Genomic DNA, 12,983 nt, shown 5'->3' with positions numbered 1-12,983 from the left:
ATGTGGTCAGTCCGAATTGACATGTGCTGTGAGTGCAAACCGCATGCTGGAATGTAAAGACTTTCCATGATAAAAAAAAAAAAAGGACAAATATGTCAGTAATTGTTAAGTTGATCACTTGTTGAAATAATATTTTAGACAGTTGGGGTTAAATAAGATATATTCAAATTAATTCCACCTGATTTTTAACTTTTTCAATGTACTTATTAGACAACACTGGCCTAGTGGATTCATGGTTCTGCAAGTTTTTGTTCAAATCTCACCTTCTTGGCAAAATCCTTGTTGCCTACCCCATTTAGAAGGACACCCTTCCCAGTCACTCCCTTGCTCCCTTCCTTGACTGATTTTGCTGCAAATCACTTATCACCTCAGACATACAGCATTTTTTACTTATAAATCTTGTCTTCCTTCAGTCTCCCCCACGGGATGACCTTCCAGGAGCATTTCTGGTCTGCTCCGTTTGCTCTTGTATCAACACCCTGACAAATCATTAATTTGCATAAGTTCTTCACCATGGGTACTCAGTAGCCTTTTACACTGTAACATCTAACATAGCTGCCTATCCTTCCTTCCGCCCTTCAGTCGGTCTGTCCATCCATTCATCTATCCATCCCGTCCATCTGTCCACCTTTCACAGCCCAGGCACACAGTAGATACACAAAACATCTTCCTTGAATCAAATTTTCAGAATGACTTTTGACCTATTCCTGAATCAGTCACCCAAGTTCCAGTCTTGAATTACTTTGGGGTCCTGTTCCATACGGACCCCTGACTTGCCCGAGTTGGAAAGGAGAAGCAGGCTAATGTGCCCCACCACCTGTGAGGGTCCACAGTAGAGAGAAGGGTCTTGGACACTGTCCTCCCTTCCCCACTCCCTTTTAGGAGCCAAAGCGCCAAACAAATCCAAGTGAAGGGCTGGAGATAGATACATTTTTCCAAATGTATCCCAAAAGCAGACAGCCATCAGGAACTATGCAGGCAAAGAAGCATATTTGTTTGTTTGTTTGTTTCAGGAGAGACAGAGAGAGCACAAGCAAGGGCAGAGGCAAAGGGAGAAGCAGGTTCCCTGCTGAGTGGGGAGCCCACTGCAAGACTTGATCCCAGGACTCTGAGATCATGACCTGAGCCCAAGGCAGCCACTCAACTGACTGAGCCACCCAGGTGCCCCAAGAAGCACACATATTTAAAAAATGCTAGTCCATTTCAGTTCTCTTGGACTCCATGTTTCCCTTCCTCTTCCAGTGATTCAGGCAATCACTGAGTTTTACCTCTAGAAAGGATTTAAAGGTCATATACTCCACTGGTCCAGTCACAGCCTTTAAATACAGTAATCCAACCCCAGAAGAAAAAAATCTCAGAGAGCCCTCTATTCTTCTCAGCCCTTCATTGGAGTGATGGGGACCACAGGGCCCAGAGAGGGTAGGGGACTTGCCCAAGGTCTCACAGCAAGGTAGCAGAGCTGGGCCTGGCACCCAGGCTGCCTCCTCCTAGACACTGGTCCTGTTTCAGGACAGGGGAGGGGATGTGGCTAGGCTCAGATAAGAGGTGCTTGGGCTACAACCGAGAAAAACAGTCTCAGAGCTGGTGGCTGTGTGGGGATAAGCTGGGTAGATTTTGTAGATGCTCCATGAGCTAAAAGGGGCCAAACACAGACCCTTTCCTCTATTGTGGACCCTCACAGGTAGTGGGGCACATTGGGCTGCTTCTCCTCTCCAATTTGGACAGGTCAGGGGTCAGTATAAACCTGGAGCCCAAAGTAATTTTCAAAACAAACAAACAATAAGCAAACATGCCAAGTACAGCTTCTTCTAGAGGAGACAAGCTGTTACTCACTGCAAAACTAAGGGTGGGGTAGTTTGGGTTTTTTTCATAATGAAAATTAGCAAATATGAAGTCAAACCTAAAACAGCCCATATGTTTAAATTAAAATAATTCCAAATAACAAGTCTCCAAAGTCCACACATCCCTACACCCCTTATCCCAGTATTTTTAAAAATCTGTTTTATCTTAAATTAGGCATTAGTACTAACAGAATTAAATATTTACTTTAGCCGGGAACAACTCTTTGTTACTGGAGGGTAAAGATGGGGGCAAAAATCCTTTTTGATAAGCTACCATTTGATAGCTAGAAATCAAAATCACCCCCATCTTCCCTTCTGCTGCCCACAAGCTGGAAGCTCAATGATGCTTCTGTAAGAGTCTGTGAACCGGTGACACAAACAGCTCCAGGGTGGGCTGGGAGTGGGAAGGCCTGAGTCCTGGACTAGTTCAGCCCCAGCATCCTCATGTGTAAAACCAGGGGTCTCTAAGGGAACTTCCACTTTTCCCTTTCTTTGGTCCTACATAAACACATACCAATTGCTTTTATCTTTACCCGAACTTCCAGAACTCTTCTTGGCCATATAACAGTCGTAGCCCCCACCTACCAACCTAACACGAACCCCCCCCCACATTGTCAAGTCTCTGGTCGTTTCAAAAAGAGCAAATGATGATTTATCATTTTCAAACATTTTAAGTAACTTAAGAGTTTAATTCGCAACTCATAGCACTGTGGGATGTCATGGCTGGAGGAGCCCTACAGATTTCCCCTAGTCAAGTCCTTCATTGTACAGACGGGGAAACTGAGGCTCAGAGCTAGATCCACCCCCCCCCCCCGGTGGATGTTCTACCCACTACAGCACAAAGAATCCCTCCCAGACTCAAAGCTGGTCCCAAACAGTGACTCTTCCAAAGGGTAAGATTAACTGTCAGGATCTCCAATCTCAGGTTGATTACTGGACGATGCCTCCAACTGCTGGAGGGCACTGACTTTCCACTAACTTGCTCGACTTCTCTCCCTCCAGATGAGTCATAAAGCAGAGGCCCAGACGCTCCAGCAAGGGACAGACAGAGCGGGTGCCGCTCTGCATAAGGACCCAAAACTGAATACTCATCTTCACCATGACCCTGACTTACCCAGCCCTGGCAAATTTGGCTTTCTTTAGCAAAAGAAACAAAGGATGGGGGGGCTGGGGGGTGAATACCTCAATCTGTATGCAAACCAGTTCAAAGCAAACCAGCACTTATCTCTTCATAAAGGAGAGGGAAAGCCCGAGCTCCTAGCAACATCCTCCCTTCCCAGAGGTTCTACCTTGAGTGTGGGGGGATGGGCATAACCAGATCAGCAAATGTGAGTCACCACACAGGCGACATCCTTTGAGGGTTCAAATGGCTTCCCACACCTACTCTCCATGTTCTCGGCTGGCTTTCAGGACCTGAGCACTCATTAGGGCCAGGTTAATCGGATGACAGGGTGGTCTTTAAGAGAGGTAAAAAGCCCTTACTGTAAGGGGGAGTGCACAGCCCCACTCAGAGCCTCAGTTTCCTCATCTGTGATTTATGAGCCCTTCTGGCCTTGCCATGAGAAGCCTTTCCACATTTGCAGTGTTGGACAGGGACGGTGGGGGAGGTTCTCTGAATCGCACCCAGCACATGCCCCACCGCTCCTCCTGAGGCTTCTCTCCAAAGAGAACATGACGCCCCCGCCCCCATCTCCCAGGAAGGGCCCCGGCCAGACATACGGGCAGGTCCACCACCCAGTTTTCACAAAGAGCTGGTCAGACCTTTTCAGTGATTTGGGGGGAGTCAAAGACCCACTTTTCCCTCCTGATGCCAGGTGTGACAGTGGAAATGTAGAAAACCCAACCAAATCAGTGGCCCTCTCAGATCCCATTTACTAACTTCCATGGCAGGCAGACATGGAACCTCCTCCAGGGCCTTGGGCCAGACGCACCCTGCCTGGCCCCACTCAGGAGCTGCAGAAGGCTGGACGAGCAGGATCTCTAAGCAGGCAAATCCTCCAGAGTGTCTAGATCCCAGAAACACTGCATGACCTTCCAAGCCAGGGATTCTCTCACGCTAGTTTGCTTGGGTGTAACTCACACGATGATCAAAAGAAGGGACAAGAGGACTTTTGGTATCAAAAGAGACCTGCTTTTCTTTTGTTACATTTCTCAGGCCACATGAGAAGGCAAAACAGAGAGTGGCCAGTGACCCTAAAGAGAGGAACCCCTGAGTGTGTCCTGAGCCTGATGTCTGCCAGACCATGTCACCAACACCCGCACTTTGGAATCCCCCACGATGCTATTACGCTGGGCGGGACTGGCCTTCTCATATGCCCATCTGTCACCCAAGGACCCTGCAGCTCAGGTAGGGGCAGGGACTTGCCGAAAATCCCGCGGCTGGTCCATGACCTTTGCCGGAAGGCAAAGCTCTTTATTCCTCCCACCACATCACAATGTATCTACACCCACGAGGTGACCAGGGATGGCTGTGCGCACTACAGTGAGGCATTCTTAGCCTGTTTCAAAGAATCCCTGAGGGAACCATGAATGGGCTTCCAGAAAGGTCTATGAGCTCCTGAAATTAGATGCAGCATTGCATATTCTTGTGTGGTGGTCTGAGAAGACCCACAACTTTCATTAGATTCCGAAAGAAGGCTGTGATCCAAGGACTGTCCCTGCTCCAGAGAGACAGAAATTATCTTTGTCATGATTTGGGGCTCAAGAGATGAGCTGGAGTTGGCCTCCCTGGTGGCAAGCTCAGGAGAGCCTTGGCAGCGAGGTGGTCCTAGCTCTTCTCCAATCTCATGATCAGAATGAGCTTTAGGCATGGCATGGTGCCACTTGGTGAGGGGGCTATCCAAAAGGACCTCCCTAAACACTGAACACCTCCTACTGGCGTCCTAAAAAGAGATGCTCTCCAAGACACGGCAACACTTACATCCCATAATTCAAGTTGGAGGTTCCAGCTTCTCCTGATGAAGGGAATCACCCCGAGACATACAGGGCTGGGGAGGGCACCCTTGCAGGTAAGAGGCAGGGGCAGGCCCAGGAGCCAGGAAGGGCGAGGTGCGGGCACTGAACCCAAATTTGGTCTGCTCAGGATTTTGCAAAGAGCCAGCCCACAGACGTGACTGAAAAGGTCGGAAAGACTGTCCCCAGCCATGTGGGGGGCAAGGGCTTCAGACCCAGCCCTTTCTACCTGGGTACCACCTTCCTGAAAGGGTGTGGTGAGGATGAGAGAGACATCAGCTTCTAGTTCTCTGCTTCTGGGGTGACATGTGATGTAGAAGGCAAAGTGCCCCACAGGAAAAGTCCGGTTGACCTGGTTAGCCTCCACTGTGGACTCAGAAATACGACTGGGCATTGGCGCCAAAGGATGCTTTGAGGGCCTCCAGCCCTGGGTCGGAGAAGCCAGCCATCCTCACCGTCCCAGGGAGGGGAACAGCCTCCGGCTCCCACACCCACTGCCGCTGTTTGGTGAGAGAGGACGGAGAGTTTTGTAGGGCTGCCAAAGGGCAGTCACTCGGGAGGGATGCAGGGAGGAGGAGAGAGAGAAGCCTGCTGGGAGGCTCCTGTTGCGGGAGGGGGTGTGAGCCCTGGGGAGTAGACCTGGGGGAGACTCCAGCTTGACCTCACCTGGGCTATGGGCGCAGCGCCCACCGCCCCGCCTCTGAGAGTGGCAGGCAGGGCCCCGTCCCCCTCCAGGGAGACTCAAGGGGGCCAAGGCCAGGTGGCAGGAGGGGTGGCAGGAGGGCCCTGACGCTCCTCCACAGTGTCAGGGCTGTGGAAGCTATTGAGTCGCTAATGCTCTTTACCTCACCGCTGGGGCGTCCCTAGAAACAGCCGGATTGCTCCCTTTCATCCAAACAGCAGCATGATTGTTCTAGCACCAAGTGTGTCAGATCTGACTCCATCATATCCCCCAAATTAATTTTAGAGCGGTGGCTAAATGAAATGGCATACTTCCTTGAGCTTTTGTTGCAACATGTTCATGCAGCAAACTGAGAAGCAAATGTAGTAATTAGAGGTTAAATTAATCCTTGACAGACAAGCAGCTTAGAAACACTGTGGCCTCCTCCCCGAACCCAGCGTCACGCATGCCTGTCTCTCACGTGACGCTGGCAAGCGCGCCACAACTACTGTTCCACTTAAAATTCCAAGGTCGGCGCTGCAACTTCCAGAGATCTCATTAGGAGCAAAACCCAAACAATCCCCCAAACTGAGAACAGAGCCCACCCAGCAGAGCCCTCCAAGGGGCTGGCTGCCCGACTCTCGACTCTCCATCAGCAACTCGAAAACAAGAGGAGACACACTCCTTTCTGAGGCCCTGAGGCCCGGGCACCCCACTGCTCCTTAACTTAGAACCTGCTCTCTTCGCTCCCTGCGACTTGGAACTCCGATTGTAATCCGCCCCTGCGCCTTCCTAACAGGGCTCCTAAGCAGTGCGCACCACGTTCCCCCCACCCCCACATTTCGCTCTCCCTCAAAAGGAGAGTCCTGCGCGCCCACAGCAGATGTGCAAAGAAGGTGTTCTGGACTCAGATGGTTGACGGAGAGTCAGGGTCCCCTCAGGAAAGTCAGGCCGCTCCCCTCTCTGGGCCTCACTCTCCTCTTCTGTAAAGTTACAGGACTCTACTCTCCCAGCTGGAACACTGTGCATCTTTTACTGTGGGAGTTTGGAACCACGCGCAGGCAGGCATGTAGGCAACAGACTAATGGGGCCACATAAAGCGAGGCAGAGCAGATTCCAAGCCCGCCCCTCTGTGTCACCGAGCCTCTGAGGTTCAAACACTGGGCAAAATATGAAAGCAGGTGCCATTCACGAGCTCACACCCGGTGACATCCAGTGGCCTTCTCTAGAATCGGCAAAAATGTGTCCCTATGGCCCAGTGTCCAGGTACTTGCACAGGCGGAAGGAAGGGGGAAACACAAGGGCCAGCTGGCCAGGCCTCCTTCTAGCCTGATGGAACCCCATGGTCAGCCCCATCCTCCTCTGGGCCTCATGGACAAGTTCTCAGGGTTCAGAAAACAGCATTGTCCAAACCCCCACTTAATGGTTATTTACTGTGCAGAGCGGGAAGTGGGGCACACTGGGAGGGGAAGGCAGCTGGGCCCCCCATCCTGAGGAAATTTCCAGGCTGGGACCCAGGCTGTACAGAAAGGGGCACTGACCGCCCCCGGGGTCAGAAGGCAGCAGCCAAAGCAGGACTGCGCTGCTGTGGGTGGGCGGAGGAGCCCACCCTCATGCGGGCCAGGGAGGGAAGGGAAATCTGGAGCTGGGGTTCCTGAGAGGCCCCGAGGAACTCCTCTGGGCAAGGAAAGTTCTCACAGACTTCGCAAAAGGCTTTTTCCTTCTGGTGCCCCTTAGACCCTGTCTCTGTCTCTGGAAGCTTTTACTCTGGGGAGTCCAGGGTCAGCAAAGCCCCTCACTACGCCTCACCCTGGGAGATCTTTGGGGGCTGCGACCAATGTGATTGCTTTGGAAAATCTGAATAGGTCAGATTTTAAGGGTGGACTTGGGGCCCAAAGGAAATCAGGGAGGCTCTGTGAACAGGGAGAAAAAAGAAAGCACCAGCGTGGGGGAGGAGGACACCCGACTTCTGAGCTCAGAAGCCCCAGGCTGCTCATTTGGAAGCAGGACACCACTGCGACCATGCACCCATGGTCCTCGCACGTAAAGATCACATAAATGTCACACAAGCAACAGGCCCTCACCTCCATGGGACCCCTGATCCACCGGCCAGCGGCTCTGTGGGGAATCTTCTTCCTTTGCCACAGTTGCAACCAAACGAGGACAGGAGTGACAACAGCAACAAGTAATAAGCCTTGCCAGACAACCCCATTGGGTTCAAGCAGGTTCAGGAAGCTTCCCTACTCAGGACCTGAAGATGTTTCAGGACTCAAAGTCTGCAAAATCAGACTGCTTCCAAGTGAGCTTCGAGAGGCTTCTTTCCTGCCATACAGCTGACTGATGCTGCCTAGGTTACCCTGGGTGTCGGCGCTGGGAGGGGGGTAATGGGAATCAGTTTATTGTGCTGGTGCATGGTAACGGGCTCCTGCTTCCCGCCATCTATCTCCCTCCCCGGCCACATCTGTCTGCTCCAACAAACACTCAGCCTTTTCTGCTTGGATAAGGAGATTTTCTAGTTACATCCATTATATGTGTATCAACATTTATGGCAGCAAGATAATTGCCAAAGAGCTCAGAGGATAAAAGGTCCTCCTTCATAACGTTTGCATCGCCCCCCTCCACGTTTAAAAAAATCAATATTAAAATCAAGCAAGAATTCTTGCATGGCTGCTGCATCCTCAAAGTTGGAAATGTGATTTTTAGAAAACACCCAGCTGGACCCGGACGAAAAGAAAAGGTTTGACAGTGAGTTCAGAGCCCCAACTCCAGCGGGGCTCGCGTGTGTAGACGGAAGTCCTTTTTGTCCTTGAGACCTTTGCTAAACAGCTGCAAAGCGGCAAATCTGCTATTAAATGAGTGCTTTGGAAACACGCCGGTCTAATTTCAAAGAGTTTAGATCCCGTTATCTGAAAACCGACCCAGTGACTAGGAGGCCTGCCGTCACTAGGCCCTGAGGTCCCCAGATTAGGGGTACTGGACGAGAAGCCCTCCAGGACGCCTCGCAGCCTCCACCACCTCTGTTTCTGGGGAGAAGTTCACACCAGCAAAAGACACAAAGAGAGGGAGTACTTCCCACTTTTATACTGTTTTCATTGGCTCTCTGCCATATTTTCTCCTCCCTCTTCTTGCTGCCCCTCAGAATCTCAGCCCCATTTCTTTGTACATGCAGCCATTTTCCCCACAGGTGTTTTACTTCCACAGAAAATGACTATTTCATTTACAAATCGCAGTGTGTTAGAGCTGGAAGGGACTCAGACTCCCAGGCCATGAAGGAGGGCAGGGAGGGGGATAGGAGGAGCAAGGAGAGGGGATGGACTTGCCCAAGATCACTCAGCTAATTAGGGTGGAAAGTATTCTAGAACACAAGTTTCCCAGCTCCTAGGCTAATTATCCCTCCAATGTACTGCTGCAGGGGGAAAAAAAAAAAAGAAAATCAGACTCTTTAAAAAGAAAAAAGAAAAAGAAAGGAAAGGTAAACTGCATAGAGGAAGCCCCTTTAAAGAAGGAGGGTAGTCCGACTATTGTCAGAACCACTGATCTAAGATCAGTTTCTGCCCATTTCATAAGCCTGAACAGCCACTAAGTTTCCTAGGGATGATCTATTAACAGGTGCATTTTAAGCCTTTGGGTGATTTGCTTAAAATGGGAAAAAATTAAACATGCTGGCCAGGCTTGAAAAAAATCCCTTTCCATACTGAAAAGGATGGACAAGAGTAGATCTCCTACCTGAAGATGCAGGAACATGTAGCCCCCACCCCCACCCCAGCAACAGGCTATTTCCTGGTTGAGTTTAAAAATTCAATGACGTTCCTGTTCCAACCCACACATCTGTGTCACTGTCAGCGTCAGTGGCAGGAAAACAGACGAAGTCACCCTTTGCTAATGATTTCCTAACATGGAATTTCCTTGTATCTCCTGAAGCCTTTCTTCTTCTAAAGCCAAACTGTTTTTCCTCCTCTCAAACACATTGTACTGAAGGAAAACTGAAAATGGTCACGGCCGGAAGGGATGATTTCTGAGGAGATCTTATAAGGAAGAGCTGCAGATCTTTGTGATATTTTTAATATGTGTGTGTTGGGGTGGGGGGAGAGCTGCTAGTTCTTCTAAAGCCAATAGGAACAAAACAGAGAGATTTCCTCCTAGGCATCTGGAAATATCTCAGCCCCTCTCCTGCCTCCTTCCCAAGTTCCACTTGGAGCAACATTCTTTTATCAGTATTAAAGGGAACATCCGCACTGGCGTACTGTCGGTTGGCATGGGGAGCACCGGGAGAGAAGCCAAGTCAGCACCCAGAGTAGGGACAGGCGTGGGGAGAACCACCAAAACAGAAAACAATGTAGAAGCCCATCTCCTTTCTCCTCTGGGGAATATTCTATTTAATATGCAAACTGGTCATCAAGAGAACAGAGGGATGTTACTTTAAGGCAAAGAAGCTGATTAGCTGCTCAGGCTGGCAGCAAACAGCTGGTCTGTCCGGCAGGTTCAAGGCCATTTCTGCTACTCTCTTATGGAGGCACCATATGTTCCATCTCGCACATCAGCAGCTTTATTTTCCAATGATCTTGCTCCAGAAGGGAAGCACAAAAGGGGGAGGAGAAGGTAGAACCTGTGGTTTACCATTTGAGTACTTCCTTGTGGTTTTAGATGCAGTTGGGATGGGGGGGGGGTCCGGGACCTTAACGCTTCACCTTCGATTCCAAACACCAGAGAACAAATGTTTGACCAACACTGTCCACTAACCTCCAGAGATGGGAGTGGAGTGGATTAGGGGAAATAAATTCAAAAAGGCACAAATAATATCCCGCCCGAGATTAAAGGGGAAGGGGGAGGGAGGCGGCGAGAGAGCGGGAGGAATTCGACTTCGCTCTTTGGACCCCGCCCACTTCTCCCTATTTGTCAATTTTTCTTATTGTCAGTATTCCTTGTCCCAACAGAACAAAACTTTAGGAGAGGAGCGAACAGCTTTGGGTGGGTAGAGGCGGAGGCGGGGTTAGGCCGACAGGCGAAAGGTTACTTCTAACAGGTTTAACATTCCTCAGTGCAAGTCCGTGTTCCCATAAGTTTGGCGGGGCGGGGAGAGAGCAGGTGTAGGGGATGGAGCCCGCTAAATCCTCAATCCAACTAATGCCAGCGGCCCACGCGTGGTGGGCACCCCCAACTGTCCGGCACTGGATCCGTGCCGAGGCGACACACCCACGCACGGTCCCCACAGCCCGTCTAGGCTGCACGAACCTCGGAGGTGGCGGTTCCGACTCCCTCCCTGCCTCCAGACAAAGGGGAACCGCGGAGCGTTTGAGTCCCGGTGTGTGTTGTGGTGGGTGGGGGGAGAGGGTGGCCGGCAGGAGGGCACAGGAAGGAGTGAGTGTAGCCGCAGGGTGGCGAAAGCCTCACAGTCACTGCCGTCGTCTCAGCCACCCGCGGACGCGACAGCCGCCGGGAGCGGGGAGGTGAGGGGCCGGGGTTGCAAAGCGAAACCGAGGAAAGGGCGCCCCCTATGCCCGCGTCCGGCGAGCGCAGCGGCGAGCCGCGTCTGCCCTTCCCGCGGAGCGTGCTCGGCCTCTGGCCTCCGCGTCCTCCCGCTCGCCGCACCGCCGGCCGGGCCGTCCCGGCCGCTGGAGCCCCGGGTGTCCGCTTCGGGCAGGCGGGGCGCGCCATGGGCGCCAGGAGCCAGGGGCTCCCCACGCCTTCTGGGGTTCCTGGGGAAGGTTTCCGAAACACAACCCCCTCCCCCACCGCCTACACTTGCCCTCCTGTCCCAAGCGGCTCAAGGCCACTGGGAGGCAGCCGCCCCCGCCCCCCTGCCTCTGCGTCCCTTTCCCCCTTCCCTCTCTCCAGCCTCCAGGGAAACAAAGGCGCTTTTTATAAAGCGGATTGTTGGCGGCTGCGGCGGCAGGGGTAGGAGGGAGGGGGGATCTATAAAGACAAGAAGAGGTGGGGTGGGGGGAGAAGCTGCGCGGCCTCCGGGAGCCCCAAGCGGCCGGGTGGCCGGGCGGCCGGGCGGCCGGGAAGCCCCCGCCGGTGCGCGGCCCACCCCGCCCGGCCCGTGGGCACTCGGGCGGCGGCCCGCGCCTGCCAAGGGTTGGGCTGCGCCGCTGCGATGCTGCCCGCCGGCTCGCCGCAGCCCGGGAACACGATTGCTCGGGCCGCGGGGCCGGGGCGGTGGGGACCGCACAATTCCCGCGGGGGTCTCCCCTGGGAGACCTGGGCCCTCTTCCCCGCCAACTCTTTCGAAATTGCTTAGGCTCAGGGAGACTTTGCGTCTTTGTTCCAGCGCGGCTGCCTCTCGCTCGATCGGCTCGCTCGCCCTCGCAGACAATGTCCCGGAGCCGGCCTCGGTCGGCTACCCGCAAACGACATGTTCGCTGTAGACACGGCACCCCGGGGGGATTCCTTCTGCTGCCAAACAACGACGACAAGCCACCCCAGCAAGTGGAGTCCCTTCTCCCCCACGTCCCCCAGCCATCCTGCGCTCCCTCCCGCTCACACCCTCACACCCACACTCGGGGCGCCCGGCTCAGCCTCACGGAGCTGCGGGAGCGCGGTGGGGCTAAGCCCCCGGCCCGAGGTGCGTCAGTCTGCTCAGGTTCCGACGACTTCAGGGCAGTTTTCTGGCAAGCTAATCCTATTAGTGTCTGCTCAGTCCGCATTTAATCACCGATCAAAATCAGACGGTCCGGCCAGCTTTCCAAGTGGCTTCGGACACACTGCATCGGGACAGAGCCTCACCGAGCCAACTGGCCCAGAAAAGTATTTGGCGGCGCTCCGGGGGGCTTCCCGCCCGCCCTTGCCGGCGCCGGGCGCCGGGCTCTGCCGACGCTCCGAGGCCTGGGAGCTAGGAGCGCGGGGGCGCCGGGAGCTCCGGGCAGGAGCCCAGTCGGGGCTGCCTTGAGCCGCCAGCTCTGTTCGGGGCTGCTCTCCAGAGGAGGATTTGGCAGGGGAGGGAGCGCCAGGCAGCGGGCTCGGCGCACGCACACTCCACACTCCCGCTCAGTGGCGGCAAACCGGCTTGGGGTGTGTGTGTAGGGGGGGGTTGGAATCCTGTGCCCAGCGCCCACTGTCGACTGGCCCAGGCTCAGGGAGCTGGCATGCGATGGGAGCATCGCCGGTGGCATCCGGGCCGCCAGCGGCCCGGGGGGCACCAGAACGGAGTGGGAGCCTCCCGGTGAGCCGGGAGCAGCCCGTGTGGCTCGAGCCCCTCTGCCTTCCGCAACAGCCCCCCCCCCCTCGCCCCCGGTACTTAACTGCCCCCGCCCGGTTCCAGACACCCGATGGGCGCCAGGGAGCAGGCAGAGGCCGAAGTCCTGGGCGATGGGAGCTGCGCCCAGGCCGGCCCGGCCAGTTCGAGAGCGGGGCCGGCCGCGCGGAGCGCCAGGTGGGCTGTGTGCTCGGAGCAAACTTTGGGGTCCCCCAGCTCCTACGCGACGGGAACCACAAGTAGGGGCCACAAATGCACGCCGGAGCCCCCAGAGCAGCCGGACCTCCCGCTCCCGCCCTCAGTCTTACCGTGCTGCGGAGCTCCCTGGCGGCGG

General features: G+C 54.1%; 1 protein-coding gene across 2 annotated transcripts in view; it reads right to left on the bottom strand.

The window, feature by feature from the left end:
• LOC111139160 (mastermind like domain containing 1) overlaps positions 1 to 12,983 on the bottom strand; it is a 109,985-nt gene that overhangs the window by 96,343 nt on the left and 659 nt on the right. The window lies entirely within an intron of this gene.

The sequence above is a fragment of the Enhydra lutris genome, unplaced genomic scaffold, assembly GCF_002288905.1.
Source record: "Enhydra lutris kenyoni isolate GAN:26980312 unplaced genomic scaffold, ASM228890v2 scaffoldscaffold96, whole genome shotgun sequence".
Taxonomy (NCBI): Eukaryota; Metazoa; Chordata; class Mammalia; order Carnivora; family Mustelidae; genus Enhydra; species Enhydra lutris.
This window is presented reverse-complemented; position numbering and strand designations above follow the sequence as displayed.